General features: G+C 37.1%; 1 non-coding gene across 1 annotated transcript; it reads left to right on the top strand.

Moving 5' to 3' along the window:
* The first annotated feature begins 1115 nt into the window (after positions 1 to 1115).
* Positions 1116 to 1222, top strand: LOC148880212 (small nucleolar RNA R71). Its single transcript, XR_016106368.1, has one exon. It is a non-coding gene; the product is annotated as a small nucleolar RNA R71 (small nucleolar RNA).
* Positions 1223 to 8256: the final 7034 nt, after the last annotated feature.

Raw genomic sequence — 8256 nt, 5'->3', positions numbered from 1 at the left:
TTGAGTATTTGAGGCATCACAATCAACCTCAAAGGGTTTTTCGAAGTTGGGAAGGGCTAACACAGGTGCAGCTGTCAACCATGCCTTAATCATAATGAAGGCTCTCTCTACTTCAGTGGTGAACACAAAATTGGTTATAGCCTTCATACAATTCATATATGGTGCCATAACAGTGCTGAAGTTGCTAATGAATCATCGATAGAAACTTGCAAGACCATGAAAATTTCGTGCTTCAGTAAGTGTTTTAGAGATGGGCAACTCAACAATGGCACGAACCTTCTCTGGGTCTACAAAAACTCCTTCCCTTGAAATGACATATCCAATGAATAAGACCTGATTTGTGACAATAATACACTTCTTGATGGTTGCATAAGTTGCTTTCTACGCAAAGTAATAAGTATGTCTCGAAGATGGAACAAATGAGAGTTCAAATCAGCGCTATATGGTTGGGCCCACTGAAACTGGTTTTGTACTACTAGCCTCTGAAACTGTTGGGCCATGAAGTTGAACGGATGTTGATGGGACTATACATTGGGTTGATGTCTCCTCCAAGAAAAGTTAGGATGGTTTCTCCACCTAGGGTTATAAATATTAGAATATGGATCATTAGTGGGCCTTGAGAAACTAATGATCCAATGTCCTACTGGTGGAACTGTACATTGGGTTGCCTGGACTTGTTCTTGGATAAAAGGAGGAAACTAAGCCACAGTAGGACAATCATCAACCTGGTGGGTCGGGCTGGCACAAATGGAACATACTTTGGGATAAGAGGTAGATGGGCCCAATTGTTGGTTAAGAGTGAAAAACTGGTCGAGTTTCTGGGCTAGAAGGTCTACCCTATCCAACTTTCTAGAAATGGCATTCAAATCCATTTTTGCCTCGGGCTCTATATTATTTTCGACCTCATAGAGCCTTGCCCTCTTTGAGGGTCCCACCGACCTTTCATAGGAATACAAAGACGCATTATTGATAGAATTCTCACTCAGGGTTTCAAAAAGATTATAAGCTTCATCCTCTCTCTTGCTCATAAATGCCCCCCACACGATGCATCTACCATCTGCCCGTATTGATCTGTTAAGCCTTCATATAAGGCCTGGACAATTTGTCACTAGGACAGGCTATGGTGTGGACATTTTCTCATTAACTCTTTCATCCTCTCCTAAGCCTCATGAATTTTTTCACCCGGTGTTTGGGTGAATATCGTGATAGCTCTCCTCATGGTATTGGTTCTGCCTATAGGATAAAAATTCCTAAGGAATTCTTGTTGCATTTCTGCCCAAGTCCTAATGTGTCTCCCTATAGTCCCTAACCAATGCTTGGCCTTATCCTTCAAGGAGAAAGGGAAAAGAGTCAATCTAAGGGCATCATCATTGAAATTTTGAATCCATATAGTTGAACATATTTCCAAGAACTCATCTATGTGCTTGTATGGGTCCTCACTTCGGTTCCCATAGAACGATGGGAGCGTTTGGGTTGTACTTGACTTAATTTCATACTGTAAGAACCGAGTATCGGGTAACTAAATGCAGGATGAAGGGTTGTATTGTGTTGGAGTGAAGTATTCCTTCAACTTTCTAGGCTGGGCATCATTGATTCCAACCATTTGATTTCGGTGTTAATGATGAAGGTATCTCTCTATTTCAAGTATAGGTTCTACAATTTCTCTCCTTAGAGATCTCCTTCCCAACATACAACACAGAAGCCCCGTTTCTTCTTATTAAAATTTTGTGTTTAATTTCAAATGTAGATTTTGAAATTTGAATTCTGAAATTTAAACTCAACTTTTGAAACTTTCTCTTTTTTTTTTTGAAATTTAAATTCAAAATCAGCCATTGAAATTTAAATTCCTAAAATCTAAATTCAAGTTGAAATTTTTAATTTTTTTTCTTTTTTGCTGTTTTTTTTATAGCAAACAAATCAACCACACAACCTAGGGGCTGACCTAGGGTTTTCAAAACAAGTGGTTCAACCAATGTGGATCCTTTTACATTCACTTGGAATTACACCACTTCCTTTGGTTAGCCAGGTAAGAAGTGGGGATGCGGGAGGCTCTCCTTGCTCTCACAATGACCAAATTAAGTAACCACAAAACCCGCTTATGCTTAACCGTTTGACATCTTTCCTTAGACACCAACCTCCAGTTATGGAAAATAATTTCAAGCTCTCATAAAATTCAACACACATTTGAACAAAATGTAAGGCTTCCCTAAAGGATCTTGCTATCCAAATTTTAAATTAGGGTTAGGGTGAACCGCATGTGAATGAATGTGGTTTTTGGGCCAAGGAAGGGTGATGAAATCCCCACCTTATCTTATTTAGGTTGGATACCCTTAAATGAATTAACGGAAAGACAAAATAAACACAACAAAATGCAACTAACTACAACGCATGAGCAATTATTTCTAAGATGCAATTCAGCAATTAAACATAAAATAATAAAACAAACAAGCTAAGCAAAAGGAACAATTAAAATAATAATAAGAAAACCTAACACATTCAAAACTAACAAAGGTAATTTCAGCAATTAAATAGACCTATATGATGCATGCCCTAGAATATCAAACCCTAGATATTGCAATGAAAATGCAAGAAAGATGTTCACAATTTTTTTTCTTTTACTTTTTTATTTCAAATTTTAAATTTTTGGAAATTTAAGTTCAAATTCATATTTTGAAATTTAAATTCCTAAAATATAAATTTGAATTTTAAAATTTTAAAATTTTTAAAGTTATAAAATTTTAAAATTTTAAATTTTAAATTTTATTTTTTTATTTTCTAAATTTTTTATTTATATTTATTTTTTATTCAAATTTTAAATTCAAATTCATATTTTAAAATTTAATTTCCTAAATTTTAAATTTGAATTTTCAAATTTTTAATTGGAAATTTTAAAATTTAAATTTCAAAATTTGAAATTCAAATTCAAATTTAATTTTAGATTTAAATTCAGATTTGAAATTTAAACTCAAATTTGAAAGTTTAAACAATTTCCTACTTAACAATTCATTATTCAATTAAACAACTAAAAGAGAAGAATTTAAATAAAGTAACAAATAATTATTGCAAACAGAAAATAAAACAAGAAATCAAATGTGCTAAAGAAGGTCCGACCAAGGGAGTTTCAACCAGGAGATCTAGTACTTAAAGCCATCATAGGAGATCATCCTGATACTTGGGGCAAGTTCAAGCCTAATTGTGAGGGCTCCTATGTCATCAAAGAAGTATTGTCTGGTTATGCTGTTCAACTTGTTGACCTTGATGGAAATGAACTTCCAAAGCTTACCAATGCTGATAGGATAAAAAAATATTATGCATACCTCGCTGAATTGAAAACCTGAAAGGGTGGCTCAAGCAAAAGTTAGGGTAAAAAAAACATAAGAAGAAAAAAAGAAAAAAGAAAAAAAGAAAAAAAGAAAAAGAAAAAGATAGAGTAATGCCCTTCCTACAATTAAATTTGAAATGAGGTGCAAAGTTGTTGAGAGGCCACCTTTGGTTTATTTTTATCCCAAGTGACCTTATTTTTTACCCCATCCCTAGGAATCCATGATTGAGCCATAGCCTTTCCTTCTTACCTTAATCACTCTTTAGGCAACTTGGTCTGAAAACAAATATATAGTAAAGCAAGGTAAGGACTCCTATAGTCTATCATCTATTCCTTAGACAAGGGGCAATGAAAGCCTTAAGCGGTCCATAAAAAAGGAGGCCACCATTGACCGAAAAAATACCCTGAGCCACCCATGATCACACTTTGATCCCTTGACAACAACATTGGACTTGGCCTTTTCTTTCCTTAAACTTCAAAAAAAAAAATGAAAAAAATAGATAAATATGAAAAAATCCAAAAAATATTTTCTTTTTACATCCTTCCACCATCTTTAGGGGCCTTTTGAGGAATACTCACCCACTTCCACCTAGATTAGGGGAAACGTGGTCTTGGCAAAAGTCCTTAAAATAAACTAAAAAAAAAAATGAGAGAGAAAACAAAGAAAAGAAAAGAAAAAAAATTCAACGAAGGAAAAGAAGGATTCAATCAAGATTTAAGACAAAGAGGCAGTTCATTATTTCCCCAGATATCTAGTCACTCAAATAAGGTGATACACTACACTCATAAGCCCTCAATAGAACCCTAGATGCTGCATTTAGTTTGAGCCTTTTATCTGTTCATTCTTCATCCAAGTCCTAAGCAACATTTCGTCCTAAGACAAGTCCTTCCTTGACCCAAAGGCAAGAAAACCTCGAATCAAAGAAAATAGATGGGACCACTCTATGGAACCCTTCCTAGCTTTCAAAACAAAACAAAAAAAGAAAAAATAAATAAAAAACTTAACCTTTGGACCTTGCAACCCCATAACCCTTCAAAAAGCCCTCCATATATGCCTTTTTTTCCTCTTTCACCCATCCAAGTCCCAAGCCACATTTCATCCTAATAAGAAGCCCTCTCTAGACCTCATAAGGTTACGTGTCTCCTATAAGTAGAATTCAAGGCAATTGATTTAATGGAAAGGCATTCTCTTAGCTCGCTAAGTTGAAAACCCGAAAGGGCGATTCAAGCAAAAGTTAGGGCAAGCAAGAAAAAAAGAGGTTAGAAAAAAAAAGAAAAAAAAATGAAGAAAGAAAAGAAAGGGAGTTCCTAGAAGCACTTGGTATTTCACAATTTTGGAAGAACAACAGAATAGCACCAGAGATCAATCATCCGCCTTCTCTACTAAATTACAAGGGAAATTCCTAAGTGGACCATTGGAAGAGAATTCCACAATGCCACCCCCCAATCTGGAAGTCAACTCAATCATTTTCACACACCTCTAATGGACCAAACTCAGTAAAAATTGGTAGCACCGACCATGCTTTCCTGGTTTATTCGGTTGTTTTTAAAAGAATTTTAAAAACTCCAAAACATTTTCATTTTTGAAAAGTTTTCAAATAAATGCTTCGGTGATGACCTTTGATGATAAGTCTACGACATCCATCGCAAAAGAAAAGAATTCACCCACTTAGACAAATCTGAGGCCATAAAATCACCAAAGTTGTTTTTCCTTCACATTTAAAAAAAAAAGGAAAAAAAAGAGTGCTTTCAACATGTCATGCATGCATCATTCGAAAAAAAAAACGAAAAAAAAGATAAAGAAAAAAAATCATTCTTCATTAGTACTCTTTGTCATCTCATCAAGGGATAGTGGCTACTTCCACCAACACCAACCATAAAGCATCTGAAGGGATGAGAGATCCATCATATGGGTGGTCGAACCCTGCAGGTAGGTTGGGCAAAATTTAAAAAATTCCTCTATCTCCCATCTAGGAATCACATTCCCTGTTTTAGAAAAACTATATTTTTCAATGATCAATCTTGAACCAGATCTGAACCAAAACAGTAGGAGAGAGATATACCTAATACGAAGAAACAATATCCTCCAATGAAGGTGTTCACACCCAAAGAAATCTCCAAAGACTGCTCCCACTAAAGATGACACAGTATACGGTGGAGTAGAATCAACAGTGTTCTTCCCAAGAACTGAATCCTTCAACAAGAATTTGATGGAGGCTATGAGCACGACTTCAAATCAGCCTTTCTCCAAAGATTGATATAAAGAACTATTCTTGATCGCTCCTACAAAACTGGAGATCGAACTAACAGTAGGCGGCAACTAGAGGAGAATGCAGGGAGAAGATGGCGCAGTCACACTGTTGTTGTCTTCTCTCTGTATGATCTGAGATCTGATCTCTAGGATTTTTGGGAAGAACTGAATGGTTTGCCCCCTCCTCCTTTTATAGACTTAAAGAGATCAGCTCCTAATCCCATTAGGAGTTTCCTGATTCAAATACTTATCTGAATCTGGACTCTCTTTAAGTGATAAGGATAAATCATTATCTTATCTACAGATTAGATAAGCTCTCTCCTAATCTCATTAGGAGGCTTCCAGATCCAAATTCAGATCTAGACTCTTTGAATGGATAGGGATAACTCCCTATCCTATCTACTGATCCAATCCCAGATCCGCCCCTCTCTTTAATTAGTCCAACTAAACCAGTTCAAAAATGACTTTAGCCCCAATAAGTCTTAGTGCTCAGTGGCCTTCCAAACTGCTGCCCAGTTGGTATTCTTTGTATGGCATGGGACTCAAACATTGATCTACACATCAGCCACATGGGTTCAGCCCAACCTCTGTTAAAGGCCTAGCCGAATTCATTGAAAAGACAATGAACCCCCTGAAGGCCATCACATGGGCTCCTAATGGGCCCAACACTTACACTAAGTGGTCCCTAGGCCAAGCCACCATATAAAAACCCAGGGACTGTGGGCAGATGCAAGATTATCCCATCAGGTATTACCCTCAATGGTCTTTCACTTAACCTCTCAGCCCATAATGATCAAACCTTGCCTGACAAGAGAGGACCTCTCCCTCGGCTACAAGGAACAATGTTGCACTCTCTACTCACATGGATCCCGAGAATTAAAACATTTTGAAACTGTAATATATACATATATATATATATATATATATATATATGTGTGTGTGTGTGTGTGTGTGTGTGTGTGTGTGTGTGTGTGTGTGTGTGTATAAATATATTTTGCAAAAAAAAAAATTCATCGATTGAAATCGGTTGCCGGTAGTCTTGGTTTCCATCAGAGAGAGTGCATCCCCGATCATTACCTTTGTCCGACAAAGGGGCTAATCCTATCACTATGATCACCCACTCAAATGAATTCTCGGACTATCCCAACATACCCAGGTTTTGACCCCCTCTAAGGATCTCACTGATTGGCATATCAAAGACATCCCAATCCGACACCTAGTACAGTATCATAATCGAGTCTAAGGGTCAGGTGTAACATTCCAGTTTTTCCCATTAATCACCAAGGTCCAGGGCAATACTGAAATTTTGATCCGGTTCAGGGTTTCAAGAAAACCTACACTGCATGTACCTCGGGTCTCACTTTGGCAGCTGAGACAGGCCACCTCAACACTTGGCGGCACATTAGTGTCAACCTTAGCAAGATAAATCTCCCCAAACTTATCCAACGGTTGTGAACATTCTAAACTAACACAAGTCTCATAAGTGTCTAGTTTAAGGGTATTACACAGAAACACACCACAATAACATGAATCAAATATGTAATTTATTCATTTACAATAAATGTCATAATGTACATCATTCTGATTGGAGCTAAAGGCATACACTATCTAACAACATCAGCACAGGTAAGCATCAGGTACACAATCATCAACTTCCTCATCTCTTACATTGCAACTCAAAGCTCCATCCTCACATCAATATCATTATTATCTTTGCATTGCATCCATTACGGGAGCCCTAAGTCCCATATGCCCCTAATCTTCATATTAGGTGATTGACCCAACTCTCAACATCAAAGCATATTTTGGACTTCAAAGCCAAATGCCCAAAGGGCCATGTATATTGACTTGCCCATGTCAAACATGCATGGTTCAGGTGTGAGAACCTGTTGGATGTCTTTCATTTATGCTTAACAAGGAAATATGTTGGAATGAATTTCCTACCCTCAACAATTTTCTACAAAAAAAGATTTTCTCATTGACAAAGGTCATATTTCCTTTCTATTTATCAAATCATGCATCCCGGAAAATCTCAGGGAATTGGCCAACGAGAGATTCTGCAATTCCTCTATTGTAGTGGCGACCATAGTCCTAGACAGCCACACAAATGTTGTGGGTGAGAGATTTCATTTCAGAAACCCCTTTTGGAAGATCCGAGGATTGGCCTGCGTACGACAATCTTTCTGTCAATAGCCAAACGAGTGCTAGACAGCTATGGGAGCATGCCATAGGAGGATATTCCAGGGGCATCATTTTCAATCAAAAACAATCATCTTCTTTCAATCAATAACACTTTTGTCGTGAATTTTTTTTAAGCAGCATTCTTTTAAACAAGACAATCATTACATCACATTTCTACGCAAAAATGGGTTGTCTCCTCAAGCTTTTTTGTTCGGATTATCATCCTCCAACAAAGAGGGGCAATCTGTAGACACCCCATTTTTGCGCTCTTCAGTCCTTTTGCAGCACTTTGAGCTTCAAGCATGCTTCAGCTAACCACGTAGTCGAATTAGTGGTATTTTTTAGAATTTTGCAAAAGTTAGGGCCTCAAGGATCCAAAACCATAGGTACGTAGAGCCAAAAAAAATCAAACCCAATGACACAAATATCACCCAAAATCTGACACTGTTTACCCCTTCATCTTTAGACCAAAACCGGAACTGATTCCGATCGTTCAATCGGA

Source organism: Nelumbo lutea, chromosome 1, assembly GCF_056320005.1.
Source record: "Nelumbo lutea isolate HS-2025 chromosome 1, American lotus-T2T, whole genome shotgun sequence".
NCBI lineage: Eukaryota > Viridiplantae > Streptophyta > Magnoliopsida > Proteales > Nelumbonaceae > Nelumbo > Nelumbo lutea.
This window is presented reverse-complemented; position numbering and strand designations above follow the sequence as displayed.